Raw genomic sequence first — 17,306 nt, 5'->3', positions numbered from 1 at the left:
GAAGTTCCATATCATTCAGTAACGAAATAAGCCCCTGGGCTGAATTGGTCCAATTCATGTAACACTAGAATAGTACCAAACTTATGGAAAAATAAATAATAATAAACAATCTTTAGATATGGAAAAGTTTTAGGGTTTTTTTTTTGATTCTTAAATACCATTGTAATCACATGTCAGACATGGGGCTTCATAATGAATGGTATAAAACATAGCATTATAAATCAGTAAGACTTCAGAAGGGTTACTTATGACTCCAAGAAATAGGTCACTGATTGGATGAGTGGCAGTTTTTCTGCTTTGAAGAACAATAGCCCTTTCATCACTTACATGGAGCCACATAATCTAGATCAGACCAAACATCTTAATATAATAAACCACAAAAATTATGTTTAAATAATATGAGGACCTTATTTAGACTCACAAAAGCCAGGAAAATCAAATTAAGGGAGAAATCTCATTCTCTGATTGAATACACTGGGTCAGAGAACTAAAATCAATAATATCATATGATCTGTGACAACGCATGTCACAAGGCTGCCCATCACAAAACCTCTAATTCACCTGTGATGCTAGACAAGCTGCTGACAATGCTGCATTAACTGTGGGTCAGGTAATCACACAGGGATGAGCGGTAAGGCTAGAAAAAGCTGCCTTTCTTTTCTAGCTCTCTTTAGTCAGTATCAAGATGTATTCAGACAACAGAGAACAGAACACGAGCTCTAATGCTGAAACATTTTCTTTGTAAGTTGAGCAGTTTTTCAAAAAAGTCATTGCACTTGGATACATACCTGTGTGCATGATATAATAAGCTACTGGTTTGACAGGAAAAAGCATCATTAGTTGGCTAGTCTCTCGTGGTTCCTAAGTGTCTTCCCTCTTTTTGCTGTTATATTGCACAATCATCATGAGACAGTGAGACAATTATTAGTATATGTGATGGTCTTTCAATAGTCCCATATTTTGCTGTGAGATCACTCACTCCTGCTATGGCCCCACAAGGAAGGTTTGTGAATCCAGAAGAATATTCTTGCCTCCCCTCCAACCCATGCCTTGGTACGGCTCAATATGTGCTTCTCCATAAGCTTGGAGATAATGACTGTCAAGGAATATGAAGACTTGGGGCTTTAAGCTGTATGCTTTTATATCATAAAAATTAATCCTTGTGTAAAGCCCAAGGGATCCATTTTTCCTAGGGAGTAGCAAGGAATGGACCAAGAAGAATGAAAACAAGGGGTTGAGTTCGCTTTTTGAATTATTTTCAGAATTCCTTAACAGCTCTCCTGAGAGCTTAATGGACAGGGGGTTGTTTGCTTGTTTTTAACGGAGGGTCATCTCAAACTATATTTCATTTCCCTTTCCTCCCAAGTTGTTTTTTCTCTGCCCAGATTTTGTCCTGTTTTGATAACAGACTTACTTCCTGCATAGTCAGAGGTTCAAGCCTTGTTTTATTCATTATTTAAAACTACGTAGACAGTCCATGAAAGGGAGACCAAACCATTTCAGAAAAGGTGTTCTAGGACTCCATAAACACTAAAGAACAAAATGAATTAATAATTTTGGAAATAAATAGTGCTATTGATAGCTGATAATCCTCCTAAATGTGAAGAGTGTGGGGGAGGAGTTTTTTGCTTTGGTTTTGTTTTTGGAAACACTAGTGCTGAACTTGGACTCTGGTAAATGCTTCTAAGTTTCATTGTTTCCGATATTCAGTCTGAAAGCTTAAAAAGCTATACATTTTAAAGACATAAATAATCAGCTCTTTTTATAAGTGTCATGAAAATAGTAATAGCATTATGTAGTACAAGAGAGCAGAAAGTATCCAAGCTTGTTAAGCTTCCAAACACTGTACTTAGACTCAAGTCTATTAGAATAGCTGAATCAGTATTTTTAAGAATAAGGGAAAGGAGTAATTGATTCTGGGTGGTGTCCTCACATGCCCAGCCTTCGGCTTGGAAGGGATTTCTATTTTTATGATAGAATTAAAATATTTGGAATAAAAAAAAAAAAAGCTGACAAACTGCTTTTTTGTACTACTGCTAGTAGATCTTGCTGTAATAAAGCAATTTCTTATGCTAAACTCTGCCAGAGACCAGTAGGACACAACATCTACGTGTTTGTTCATTGTGGATACGGCTAGTTACTTAGCAACGCATTAGGGTTTAAGCAGACTATTACAAAAGGTACCAAAATCCTGTACGTATTATAAGAATGTACAGAAGGAATGCCTCCCCTTTAGCGCGCCCAGGCTCCCAATGGAAGATTAAAGACCCTTTTTGTAATGGGTGCCGAGTTCCTCAAATCTTACTGAAGTCAAGGAGAGCTGAAGACTTCACTGCTTCATGGGATCAGGCCCTAAATTAAATTAAAGCAGCTATGTATGAAGCACATTAATCCTTTATTACCCAAATAAATGAATGCAGAGTGGCAGTCATATTTCAGTGAAATTGTGTGAATAGACTGCACTGTATTTTGGTTGCACAGCCTACTGGAGAGCTATAGGGAACAAGTATAATCTGTTCTTATTATTTAAAGTTAGAGGGGGCCAGTCTCACACAGTCCTTTTACCACAAATCTAATAACAATAATGCTTGCCATTGATAAAACGATTCCAGGGGACACGAGCTGTTGAGCCAGCCAGGCTGCCCTTTGCAGCAGCAGCCACCGTTCTCTCTACTCCAGAGACAAGGATGCCGATGCACGAAGGCTGAGACACAAAGGTGGCACTTCAGGCCACCAACTCACAGGTCCTATCTGAAGGCAGGGGTCTGCGAAAACATCATGTTTTGAAATCCATATGTTTCCCTTTGTGGCCTCACAGCCTTCTGATATAAGAACATCTCTGTTAAAAGGTTTAGCTGCTCAAAAGCACCAGAACTAAATAACCCCCAAACCAATGACAAAAAGTCTGTAAAGTGACGTTTATAATGAACCTGCTTCAAGTGGCAGAGGGTTATTGTTGCAGATGACTAGTAGAGAAGGAAACAAGGCAAATCAAACATCTCCAGTCTGTGGCAAAAATGGAACAGAAAACATCTTGCAACGAGGGTCCTATACATTGCTATAGGAGGGGTGTTCAGGTCTGTTAATCTGATTTTTGCAGTACTAGCTAATTGAGTTCCATGTTTCTGTGTGCTTGTAAACAAGTTTTTCCATCAGAGGGAAGGAATGAAACATTTTGATGAAATTTTGAGAACAAAACCCCTTCAGCTGTTTTGGAGATGTGAATTGGCAAATATTTTTTAAAAGTTATAACTACCTATTTGATATGAAAAAGACAGCTTGAGCAAAGGTGACCTATACAGCTAGTCAACTGCTTAGGCCAACCTAATGTATAGAGACATCAATGAGCAACATGAAGTCTAAGTCTGAAGATACTTAGTTTCAAAAGTAGTCAAAGTATTTGACAGTGTAGGATTCATATGCACAAAAAATTTATGTAGTAATGTTGCTAACTTCTGAGATCATATTACAAAATGCCTGGCATTTTTCTTAAATTCACAGCTCTTAGATTTTAAGAAACCCAAGAAAATCTCATGTTTGTTTGGAGAATCAAGAAGTGTTGTAAATTTCTAGTTCTTGCTAATAAAATTATCTAAATGTACTTTTAAAAATAAGAGATTTAAAAATAAAGTCAAACGTTAGCATCTGATTTCTGAATACCTGAGGATAGCAACATAGCAGTGTTAGTAATGCCTGCACAAGTGTGTGCTAAGGTGATGACTATTTGTAAGTCTCATCTAAACTCAGGTTGAGCTAGTTACTAAAGTGCACTTAAAATTAGGTACAAGCTTCAAGTCAAATATCATTGCACAATAGTTGTGCACACTCCAGGAAGCATACTTAAATACTATTTTTTTGCTTTTAAATTCCATCTAAGTTCATTGACATTAATTAAGCATATCTTTGTATTCTTTGCTGAAAGAGAGACAAAGCCACTTAAAGATGTAATGATACTGTGCTTAAAAAATTAACTACACCAGGATTTGCTAACAGAAGTTTACATTCTTCTCCTTTGTTTGCATCTGGTTGTAAACTGGAGAGGCTGAATGATTTCCAATCAAGGATCTGTGAAACCTGCAAGTGCAGCAAACTTTGCTGTAGCAAAGAGCTCGTGTCATGTATACACCTGCATCCAAAATGAGGTTCTTGTAAGATCCTGGGCAATGGCAGTAGAGCTTAAAGGAGATTCTTACTCATCCTCTCATCCCAGTAATGTAAGTTGAGATACAACACACAACAGTCGGTCTGTTTGGATGGTTTTATTATTGCTGCTATTTTTAGATTCCTTTGTTTTAATTATTTATTGCCTGGAATTTTGATTTAGCAAGGCACTTTCAACATTTAACTCTTTTCTGTTCAAGACAATATTGAAAACTAGACTTTACTTTAAAGTTAAGTTTAACATGTTTAAATTCCCATGATATACCTTCAGAGATTAAGGATCAAGTAATGTCTAGATTAGAGATGCTCTTAGTGGATCCCAGGTTATTATGTTGTAGCAAGTTTTTAGATGTTATGTAAGCACTGTCCAAAATTCACTAACTGGCCTCTAAGTCTGGAGCACGCTTTTGCAGGGTTTATCTTTGTGGGGTCTGAGCAGAAGGCATAAAACCTGCTACTTTGGGGGGGGGGGGGGAATCAGTTTTATCTCATTCAAAGCTGAGCAAGTCGATTCAAGTTGCATCTTTTCTCCAGACTTGTTTGTTCTTGTAATGTCCTGCCATGAATCATCACACTTACATGCATGAGCCTTATTTATCCCAGGGCTCTGCAACCAAGGTGTTCTAGTAGGGCATTTTGCATGCCAGTGCTAAAGGTTAAAAAGGCCCAAATGTATATACAAAGATGAAATTTTTAATCCAGAGTGTTTCTTTTGCTAAATATTGCATTAAAGGAGGAACATTTCTCCTTGCAAAAAGCTCCAGAATGCCACCCTGCCAGGTAAGCAGGGAGGTACTTTAGCAGGACTGGGGAGCAAAATGGGGACCAGAACAGCTTCCAGGCTGGTTTCTTCTGCTAGAGCCTAGATTTGCTTAACTGTTCCTTCTGTGCATTTGCATCAGTGTACTCTGCAACTCTTGAAGTTGCATACTGCCATTTCATTGCATCTTTCTAATTAGGCAAAGGGTGGTACTTCCATGAGGGCTAAACTTTCAGGAACAGACAGGATGAAACTTTCGTGCTGTGCAGCAGTTGCTGATAAATTTCCCAGACTCTTCAATTAATCTGTTTACCATGCTCATTCACAATGAGCAAGAACACAGATAGAAGAAAAAAAAAAAAAAAAAAAAAAMACACAGCATTTTCCATGACAAATTATGCTCCAAAGATGGTACAAGTATCCCTGCCATTGGACTGTGTAGTACTGAAGAATTTGGGCTGGCAAAAAGTTGTATTTGTCATAGTGTCCTTGTCTGACCCATAGTATTCCCCATCACAGCCAAAGTCTTTGGCTAAGTTATTAAAACTAGGTTGGTGAATTTTAGAGCAGCATTTTACAATTGCTTTTGTACTCGATACCAGTGCAGGTGAGGCAGGCACCGTGAGAGCTCCCTGGAGGCAGGGCTGTCACTTGCAGGATTCCCCAGCTGAAAGGACAAGCCCAGTATCAGTTTTATGGGCTGGTGTCTGCCCCTTAAGCCACTCCAGGAGGACCTCACTCTGCTATCAGTTGCTTTCCTTAAAATCAGGGTTTATCTGGTAGTAATCACTCAGACAGTGTCCTAGACAACCCCCACCTCCTCCAGCATGCTTGCAGGGAGAGCATTAGGAATTGTGAACTTCTATGTTGGAGAGACCTAATGACACATTTCTGCTATTTATGTTGAGGATGTTGAGGTCTAGAGCATGACAAAAGAACAGGTGTAGGACAGATAACAAGGGCTAATACAGCCTAAGGCTGCACTGTTTCATACAGCACACAGATAAGAGAGCACAGCACTGCACACTGCAACCAAGGGATTTTTAGGAACACTAGAGAGGGGTTCCTATATATCCCATCTGGAGCAGTGACATGTAGGCTTGGCATTCAGTTTCTCCCTGGAAATTATTGGAAGGGAGGAAGCCTTCCCTACCGCCATGGAAACACTTTCCTTTGAGGGTGACACTAGCTCCTTTATGCAGTCAACTCACACAGTCACCAGGGAAGCTCAAGCCCCAGTGCCCTCAGCCCCCCCAAACCGTGTCAGTGGTGATGCCACAGGACCCACCAGAGAGGGCTGCCAGACTGCCCTGCAGAGTCACCCTCATCTTCACCTGGCAGCACTGCCCTACCACGATTCCTGCTCAAGGTGCCTGCTCCCAGGGAAGCAAGCGGAAAAGGAAGGTGCAAGACGAACCCCAGCAAAGCTAGCTGGTAGCAAGCCCCCTACAGACACGCAGCCCTGCTGCTGTATATGCCACTTTCAGTCTGACAGTGTGCTGGGGGTGGCTCATTGTTACTCCATTGAGAAAATACCAAGGAAAACTCCTCTTAGTCCGTAGGAGGAAGCTTACCCCAGTCTCTGTCTTATCTGTGATATTCACTGCAGTACATACAAAAGGGCATGGGAAGCTGAGGTTTGCTCTCCATGGTAATGAAATGCAGCCTGCATAACCTAACACTGGCAAGAGCAGAGGGAGAACAAGTCAAAAGTTAAGGAAGTAGAGCAATCAGACCAAGTACAAGAGTCAGAACAGAGGAACAGGAAATAAAGCCATGGACTGTATGCCTGAAAAGAGCAGCTTTTTGCGGCTGGTGAAAGGATTAGGAGAATAAAAAGAGTTCCTAATTTAGAACAAAAAAATTGTATCATACAGACTTAAACTTCTCCTTTGACATAAACACATTGCAGTAGTGTTACTCAAAACTGAGTAAAACCATGCATTAGCAGTACATCCATCTTCTTTATTATTTCACATGCTCCTAAGAGGCACCATCTCCACCTCACCATCCATCTACGTTAGTGCAGGTCTGTTGTCTACAAAAAAAGTCATCTAAACATTTGGTCTCTGTGCAGAGAAGCCAGGAGGTATTAATGCAGATGGGCATCAGCACTGACTGATGGGGACAAAGGCATGTCTCCATCCAGGCGCTAAACTCAGCCCTGCATGCAGAATATGCAGATTTGTATATTGATGTATCATATGTATGTGTGTGTGCCCACATACATACTCATGAGAAATATCAAATGATCCTTGCAAACCAGAGAATGTAATCAAAAATAGTTTTCAATGGTGTTTTTGATTAAGAGATCATTTGTCTGTAAGTACTATATTAATAACATCCAGCATCACATCTTTTGCCATGAGGTCACCAGTACTGATGTGTCCTTCCTACAGTGAAGTCAGTATCTGTCATTCTAGCCTCCTTTTAATGTTACTCATTGCAGATTATTTGGTTAAGATCATGTTACCAAAACAGAAATTCAGGACAAACTTCCTCAAGGAAGTTTTTATTTAGCCTTCTATTATACAAGAAAAGTTATTGACAAATTAGTGATAATTTTACAGAGAGAAGATAAAAGAGCATCCCCTTTCAGAGAGCTGGACATTTTAACCAGCCACATTCTCTTTTTAAGTTACTGGGTACCTTGGCAGAGGTTGAACTATTAATGCTCTGAGCAGTGGTCAGCCTTGTATGATAAGAAGCAGCCTTCACATAAACAGCAAAATCCTAGGATCCCATACATGCACCTACTGCTTTTCTAAGGCTGCTTTCCACTGCTAGTGGAAAATCGCTCCAAATTAATAGTCTTTACTAAACAGTTATTCAGACTGCAGTGTGTAAAAGCACAGCTCCTGATACAGCTTTAGCCAGAGCCCAACATGCAGTTTGCTACTTCTAAGAAGCTTTCAGATGGCCCCAAGCGTACTAAAGGTAACCAGATGCTCCACTCTTTCGCACGTGCGTTGCATGGAGGCCTGGGGAAGGGATTCAGAGGTGCTCAGTGGCACCCAGGAAGCCTCCCTGCCACACAGAGCCCTGTTTTCAGGAGAACTCAACCCTGAGCACATTGTTTTAAAGACTGAGGTTAGAAGTTTTCACAAGTTTGCTTTGATGGCTCTTCTCTAGGGTGTGAGCTTTGTATCTAATTGCAACACAGTTGTCTAATACACATCAAAATCACCACAACACAGTCTTCACATGCAAGTAGCATCCATTTGCTATTTCTGCTCATCAGTCATCTCTTTGAAATAAATCAGTCTGACTTTTTTTTAAAATATCAAAGATAACAAGAAAATAGAGGTTCTTCCCTCTCAAGGGAAAGATACATACAACAGTCTTGCAAACAGGCTGGTTCTAATAACACCTGGGAAAACAATAAACCAAAAATATGACAGCCACTAACATGATAATATTCATTAAAATCCAAGTTAGGAATGATATTCTAGCCACACTGCAACTCCCTGAATTATCTAAATAATTCCATGCATTAAAATGCTTTTAATTCCCCGATTTTTCCCCTATCGATGTCACAGCTTGATTTTTACCTTTTTACCTCCATTTGTAAGCTCCTTCAAGAGTTAGGTAACAGCACGGACATGTACCTTCATCTGTACAGAAATAGAGGTTATGCATTTGCAAGCCTGAAGAGGGCAGTTTTGGCTGGGAGACGGGTACGCAGCGCTGGGAGAGGGCAGCTGGTGGTCCCTCTGCTCCTGACCCTCACTGGAGCTGTGCAGAGCAATGTCCCAGGTCCAGGGGCACAGCTCTGGGGGTGCCAGGGCCCCGAGCTGCTGCCAGGACTGCAGGCACCCTTGTTTTCAGGAGAAAAGAGGGAACAGGGGGAAAATTAGGGCTCCAGAGCACCCACATGCAGACCTGCTTCAGCAGCCAGGGCCAGACAACATCCTCAGCTTCCCAGCTGGCAGCAAGACCCTGCTGCGGGCACCCCAGCAACACGTTGGCTGTAGCTGCCACTCCTCCCCGACACCCTTGAGCCCTTCTCTGGAGGGCTGACCTGTATTAGAAAGCACCAGATGACTATTTTGAGGATAGCAAGGGGCTATCCTTGCTAGTGTAATACCCGTCACACTGGCTATCGGGCTACCATCTAACAAAAAGGCAGTCTCCAGCCCAGTTTATCGTTTGAGTGATTTAGACCCCAAATTTGTCTCACAAGGTCTCTATTCCTCTGCTTGCAGCCCGTAACGTACCCTGGGCGCTCCCAGCCCCATCCTCCTTCATGTTCCCCATGTTCCCCCAAGAGCCTCGGGAAGAGTCCAGGCCTCGACAGACTTTTGCTCTTTCCTGAAGTTTCTCATTTTCAGACTTGGCACACAAGCCAGTCATCTCTCCCGCCCTGCCACAGTGCAGGCGGGTATAGGACTGGGCAGTAGGCTGCGATGAGAGACAGAAACGATCCTCTTAAATAGGCTTTATTCTTAGCTAGATTAATATACAACAATGTTCTTAGGGTTTTTACATTCATTAAAGGATTTTTTTTTCTTAAGTGAAACAGTCTTCCAGGAAAACTGAGCCTGACTTATGAGAGATTGTAGTTGTTGCTTTGACGAAGGGAAAATGTAATACTATAATCACCAAGCATCCTCAAATATAAGAATTAAAGTATATTGATAAGTCTTCATAGCATCTTGTGCAATACCAAAGTCTAACCATAGTACTAAAGCAGACTAGCACACTGTACATAAGACTTCATCAAGTATTATTACTAAAGTTATGGCTGAAATACTTACTTGCCTTTCAGAACTCAGTTTTTTTTTTTTATTTTAACCACACCTTCATTCATAGAAAAACCTGGTTCTTGAAATTCTCATTGACTAGACCTGTATTTTTGTGCTCAAAAGGCAAGTATCTTCTTTATAAATCTGTGATATGTCAAAGAAAGCACTTTTGTCTGTATTTTAAGTAGCCTAATTTTAAAAAACTTTAGGATTGGGTGTAGCATAATCAGATTATAAATTCTTAACCTAGTAAAATCCACTTGGAATGCTGGAATTACAGTTTATAATGACTGGTCATGTTCTTACTTGCTAAGAATTTTAACATAAATATTTGAACTGAAGTCAGATTTTAAGATCATTTAATTTTGTTAAATACCAATCCCAGTAGATGTTAAATTATCATTGTTATTTTTATAGCCATTTTTCAGTTTTTTCCCTTTACAAGCATATTAGCAGAGGAGCCATAATTTATCTTCCACTGGTGCAGTGGTCATATTTTTACTCACGTAAGAAATTAAATGGCTATTATTTTAATGCCAAGCTCCACAGATTCTTTTATCCTTCATCCGTTCTTAATTAGAGTTTTCTGAATGCTATTTAAAAGCGAAGAAGTTCAAGGCCATTACATGAAATATCTAAAACACTGCCACATAACCCCTAGTCAAGCCTCAATGTAAGCTTAAAAAAAAAAATGCAATATTTTTTAAATTCTCAAATAATTAGCATGAGTTAGTATTTTGATGTCAGGCTCTTAAGGTAGCAGATGGCAAAACTTAAAGTGGGGTGTNAAAGCGCACTTAGAGTGTTCACTAAGCCTATTCTTAATTCAGCAGAGTCCCTGTATTCCAGTAAGTTTATAAGCCCAAAAGCTTTGTTGACTAAGAACTTGTAACCTACCCTTTGTATTTTAATGGAGGGGGGGCTTGCAGTCTCTCATACTAAAGGCTACACCGGGGCACGGGCTGGAGGCCACCCTGCGAATGCCTGCCCTGTTAAGCACCCAGCAGAGCTTTGGCTCATTCGGCGGTCCCGCTCCCGGAAGCGCTGTGCAGGGCTTGGGAAAGCACGGCCCATGCAAGCAGCCCAGGCGAGGACCCGGCGTTAGCTGTGCTGACACATGCTACCCATGCCTGTGTCCTTATTTAACCCTTATTAGCCTTTATTTACAGGAGTTAAGGCAGGCAGTGCGACTGCCCGTGCTGTGACAGCACTTCCAATTAGCACCAAAACTACAAGCTATGCACATTACTTCTTGGCTGGCTTTGCAGGTGTGTCATGTCCCAAGTCTACAAGCAGATACTGATAATCAAAACTGGTCACTAGTTTTCCTCCATTATGAGTGCTTAACTCCTGAAAGCCAATTAAGAACTGGCATAATTAGCTGGACTGGAGGCAGCTTAGTTTAGCAGCTTTCTGCTAAGTAAATGAAGAAATACCTGCCTTGAGTTGCATCATTGTCACTGTTGGCATGACTTACTTCACATTTAATTTGGATTTAAACAATTTGTAAAGCATGATTCCTTTCAACTAGGACTTTTAAGCAGAAATCCAAAATCTTTACAGCATTCCATATTCAAGTAAAATATATTTATTGCTTCACAGGAATAATGCAAAAGGTTCAGCACTTGTTTATAAGAGAGCTGTTTTAAGCAATGTCCTAGGCTGTCTTTCTGTTGGACTGAGCAATGTCTACCTAGATGCAGGAGTCCTGAGAAAATGGGCAAGCTTTTGATTATTCCTCCGTTTATAGCTATCAGTGAAAACCATCTCCATAGACTGTTAAGGATACAGCATACCACTATATCAAAAAAATGAACCCAAATTGACAAAGTGGGTTGGTCTCAAACATTTTATAAAAATCTCATTTTTTTAGGACTCCATAAAAGAATAACTAGCAATGACATTCTACAAGACTGCGTTTCCATTCCCCACATCAGCACTGAGAAAGGATATTAGACACGCCTTTTGTAGTGGAACCAAGACATACACTTGTACCATCTGTTACAACAGCAGGAATGTAACACGCAATAGACAGTTGGGGAATATAATTCTTAATGGTGTTGACTACGTTTGAGGAGAAAATGCCACTTCTGAAATTCCTATTTGGATTGAATAAGTGTGGGACACACCTTAGCAATGAAGCGAAGGAAGCACCACACCTGGGTAACGCAGCTTTTCACCATGGCAGAGCTACCCGCCAGATAATGCCATCATACGTCCCAAATTCACCACTTCAGAACCTACAGCGCGCCCCAGACACTGCGTTACCTATGTCTAGCTCGGAATATATCCTCCTGCTGATCATAAATGGGACTGGGTGAAAGAACAAGCCTGGCACGATTTGTGCTCGTGAACACGCCATATACAGTTTTCAAAGAACACTGCCTGCCGCAATCCTTCACAGAACAACTAGTCCCACAGTGATTTATGTGACAGCAGCAAGAAAAGAGTGCAGAATTTCTTATCTGTTAATATTTCACTTTTTAGGGGAAAGGATTGCTTATACAAATTTCTGGTCCATATTACAGACCCATTTATAATTTCAGATGTATAATGTGTATCTTTAATGAAAAGCACAAACAGTAAAAAGGAATGAGTGATATTTTCTTTGCTAACCATACAGGAAATTGCTTGGCTTTATCAGAAATATGGTCTCTAAGTACAATCAGTGAGCCCATTTCTAAAGAATTTCTAAATACTTTCAACAGGCTGCAAGATTCATTATTTTTTTTACAGTCTACATGGATTGTGTGCTACAGATAATAAAAGATGCCCTAAGGACTTTGCATTCTAAGTGAATGCATAAAGTATTACCAGATCCCTTTATTTTATCATAAGCACCATGATATTTTTGCGTTTTCCTTCAAAATGCAGTTCATGTGCTTTAATGAGAATTCAGCTTTTGTTTAAAAAAATGAATTTCAACCCCCATAGTTGCTTTTAAAAACATCAAAACCTGGCTTCAAATGCACTCTCTAATGGTTCAAAAGCCAGAGGCAAATTAAAAACACTATATTTTTCAATAAAAAATACCACATGCCCTAATTTTCAAGTCTGGATCATGATTCTTGAATGGTTCAGGCCTGCAAGAGGTGTTTGCCTAAGAGCAAGAGTTAACACTACACATGCGAGAGTGCTTGTTGAGGAAACCCAACCAAGAGGAGGTCTCAATGTCAGAACTGCAAGCAAAGGGCCCAAGTGGAACAGAGGGCTGTTTGAATACAGGACTGAAAGTTTGGAAGGATAGGGTTTTCAGCACTTGGTTCAGCAAGAAAATCTGGTGTAGGATCCACTTCCGCTGCCCCACTGGCGACAGAACTTGACTGGTATCAGAGCCTGAACCAGTTGCAAAGCTAGAAGCTAGTTTTAGTTTTCTTCCGCGTGGTATTGCGGCAGTAACATAAAACATAGTCCAGAAATCAGCCCATGATGAACATGGAAAGAATGCCCTCCTGCACATAGGCAAATACCACCAAAGTCACAGGACACCAAAAGCATTAACATGCCGGTTTAAAATCTGGCCTGGGCAACGCCCTTAGCGCACTAGTGATATCCACTCGGTAACAATTCATTTCACCTTTCACAAGAAACCCGTTATTATCCAGTATCAATTAGTCCCCAAGGCAGGAGCTGCAGAGTGCGGGGCTCCTGCTGCACTACAATAGCTCTTTGTTCTGACAAAGCCCCCTGGGGCTCTGTGGCACCAGCACGTGTAATTGTTCACGGTCGCTCTCGTCATTCGGTTTATGAATGTGTTTACAGAGGACACAACCTGAGCACCAATATCGAGAAAAATCCCCTACAGTGGATAACAGCACTGCATACAAAGTGTAGCTGGTAAAAGATTTGTTATATATTTAAAAACAGACCTGACACAAATTCCTATATTATATTTTTCATCTGTATCCTATGATCTGATATGCTCTTCACTGCCAGTTGCAGCAATATGCACTCTCCCATAGGCGGCACATCATTTTATCATCTCTTATAACATCTAGGTGTTTGTTGCTTTTTTTCTTTCATGATAATTCTTGAAGTTGTATCATTCCATGAGAATCTCAGCTTTTGTTTAAAGAGAAAAGTATGTTACCAACCTTCATGGTCTTCTGCAAAGTCTTCAAGATATGAACAATGACAGCTTAAAAAAAAATTACAACACAGAAGGCAAGTAAGATAGCCTGTAATATACCATTTTGAAGATCTTATGATTTTTAATCCCGTATCATGACTTTTTTGACAGTACTGAGAGTGGTTTCAATATCCCAGAAAAATGGGAAAGGAGAAGGGGAGGGGGGGGAAGAACGAAAAAAAAAAAAAAAAAAGCAGCTATGTCTTTTCACCCCTCCAGTCTACTAACATGTCTTGGAAGCACTGTGGTGTGAGTGAAAGCACCCCAGGGGCTGAGCGAAATTGTGCAACGAGAAATTCTGGAGCAGATCACCCAAGGTCTCACTGACTTTGGCAGTACTACAGGGGTCATCTTTTCATATAAATGAGCAGCTCTTGAGCAATTTTATGGGCCAATTTCTCTAAGTTATTAAGAACAAAAAGGCTCTTCTTTAACAGCAAGCAGACATAGCTGTGAGGTCTACCTTTCTCCTCTCCCCCATCAGAGGGCATTGTCATTGTGAGTAAACACAAAGTCACAGAATTTGTCAAGTTCAGGGCTCACAAATATCTCGTTTACAAACTCTTGACTGAGTAGAGCAGAAAGAGAATTTCATTCCAAAGGTCAGCATTTCTTACAGGGTCTCTTTTCAAGGCTTTTGGATGCCACAGAATATAGTGTTGTTTCAAAAACTGTTTCTGTCCTATAGAAAACTGATAGTTGTTTAAGGTTAAGAATTTGAGAGGGCTGAGCAAGTGATTGTCTTTGTTCCTGCTTTAACAACAAAAAAAAAACCCACACACAAACACACTCACAAATTACCATGTTCTTTTTCTCAATTAAAAAAAAAAATCTGTTCATGCTGTTTACTCCTTACTTGAAATTGTAATCATTTTTTGGTACACCATCCTCAGTTATGCTTGAGGGGTTGATAATGTCACTAAAGAACAAAGAATAGGACCTTATGAAGCTTCAATAAATAAGCAATTTTGTTTTCCCCTCCTTATATGGAAATGGTCCAAATGGTCCAAAGAGGCTTTGGAATTACCCCCAAATTGTTCTGCCCTGCCCCAGGAAGACAAGAGGGAGAGCAGACAAGCAGTCAGGCTCTAAGCACTGATCTGGAGCCCGGCTGACCCATGTTCACGTCTATCTTCCACTGCAAGAATTATGTTCAAGTCAAGGTAAAAATCCTAAGAAAGCCAAGGCAATTATCACATGAGGGAACAGGTCCAATAATGGACTTGGCTTGCTGATTTATATAAGAATTATGAGCTCTCTCAGCCTCAGTAAGGTTTTTAACTAGAGAGAGGCAAGAACACGTTTTTATTTTGTAGCCAAGACCAAGCCTCTGTGCTCTTCTCTACCTTAAGCAGATAGTGCCAGTCACAGGGACAGTGGAAGACTAGATGCCACGGACATTAAGGAAGGCACCCAGGTATGGTGTTGAGTATCCAGGATAGATGCCAGATATGTCAAACATTATTTTATACCTCTCCGAAAGAGGAGTATATGTTATACATACATATTAGGTTACACATACATATGCGTGCATCTTACACACTTGCATACAAACTATAAAGGCAACCAAAAAAAAAAAAATCTTTAGTCCATGGCAATTTTCCTGTTGTTTTGAATGACAGCAGAAGCACACACACTGCGCATGTTGAAGGTGTCCCTTATATGCAATCTCATCACTGCATAATATCAGGAAAAGCTAAGAATAGTTCCTTTGCCATGGCTGCTACAGTAACGCATGTACTACCCTGAACAGAACAGCTTAACAAAAATACCACATTGTAATAGTCTTCTGATAATGCCCACTTTGACATTGTTTGTCCATTCTGCATAGGTTACGCCTGCTACTTCCTGCAGCGTTGCTCAGAGACTGCAGAAAGTCCTTTGGTTGTTGCATCTTTCCCTTAGATTTCACCTCCTAGCTGTTCATGCCCATTTGGTCATCTTCTTCACCCATGATAACATATCTGTGGGTAAAGCCTTCCTTTCAGGTATGCCATATAAACCCAGCATCTCTCCGGAGGTGCAGTCCCAGCTCTGCTGCAGCGTGACAGCAGAGCCAGGCCAGCCCCCAGGATCAGGCTCATGCCCGGCATGTGGAGATGAACTTGAGTTCACTGTCAAGCTCCTCCTCCCTCGGCACAATCACTAGCCCATTTTCATGCTGCTCAACCTTCATCTGTCCTCTGCTTTCATAGGTGGTATAACACATTGAGTACCCAAAGCATGCTTGGGGTGCATGGTGCCACAGTAAAGTATATACCCACCTATCTTGCCCGAGTAGTTGTGCTGCGTAAATACATCAATCCCTGCTTAGTCTTGATCTGAAGGTGGCAAAAATGCTGCCCACATAAGAAGTTTGTATGCCATCCCTTTTAGTTTAGGTCCTGTTTACTGTGGTTACTTAGCAGTGATTTGTTGGAATGGGTCATACAACTTTCTCTGGTAACTCCCAGCTCACATCTGCCAGGCGGGGTCAGGGCTGTATTGTTACAAACAGGAATTTACATGCATTGTTCTAGAGAGCCTGTTCAGTATCATCTTTATAAAACATGGCCGTGGCCTGAAGATACACAGTTCAAGTGGTAGTTTCTTTTAGGTTCAAATAAGCAGTTCCATAGCAAGAAATTCTAGTCAAGGCCATGAAAGAATAGAGATAGTGACCATTTACAAGAAATTCATTTTTTCCCATGTATTCACATCTGGCAAGAAAAATAAATTTAGTGAATATCGAGAGTACCATCACTAATAAAGCTGAAACAAATTTTTTACCACATAGTGAGCACAGGAATGAGAATCTCCCTGAGCCAATTTCTTTCTTACTATAGAGTTGTTCTCCAGATTCCCTCCAGTGCCTGCTAAGCAGGGTTTGCTTTAAAATACCTATTTATAGGTAAAGCATTTGCCTTACTACTTGATCTTCTGATCTAAGAACTTACACGAAAAAATGCGACACCGCTAAGGTTCTGCTGCTCATCAGGAAGTTTTTGACATCTAATTTTCTTTGACTATCTCAGTCTCTCTACCATATCTATTTTTAAATATGTCCTACACTGAGTGAAGTGAAGGTACTTCCCAGGCACGTTGCCACATTCATGGCATGCTTCCATAAGAACATTTTGTTGTCAGAATGGGCGTAGGACTTCCACTCCTGCTGGTACGGCTTTTGCACATGTTGCAAGAGCAAAATAAGAGGAAATTCATAATGAGTTTGGAGGAGAATTTTGCATTGTAACAGTCTCGCTCACAAAGGACATGAGATTTTTAAATATGATGGATTGTTTAATTTAAGCAAGGAATTCTATGAGCGTTTGTATGGAAGGAATACCCAGAAAACAGTCTGTTCCCTCTCTTGTCCTGTCCCTTCGACCAGTTACTTAAAGATAATGCTTTCTGGGTGTAACTAAAAAGTCATGGACTAGCCATTTCCAGTTGAATAGGGTCTTGCACATGAAGAGGACTGGTTTGGCAGTCGTGTCATAACAGGAGGTTGTTATTCTAAGATACGCTGCAC

This window comes from Apteryx rowi, unplaced genomic scaffold, assembly GCF_003343035.1.
Source record: "Apteryx rowi isolate R43461 unplaced genomic scaffold, aptRow1 scaffold_1, whole genome shotgun sequence".
In the NCBI taxonomy this organism is placed as follows: Eukaryota; Metazoa; Chordata; class Aves; order Apterygiformes; family Apterygidae; genus Apteryx; species Apteryx rowi.
Note: the sequence above shows the minus strand (reverse complement) of the source record.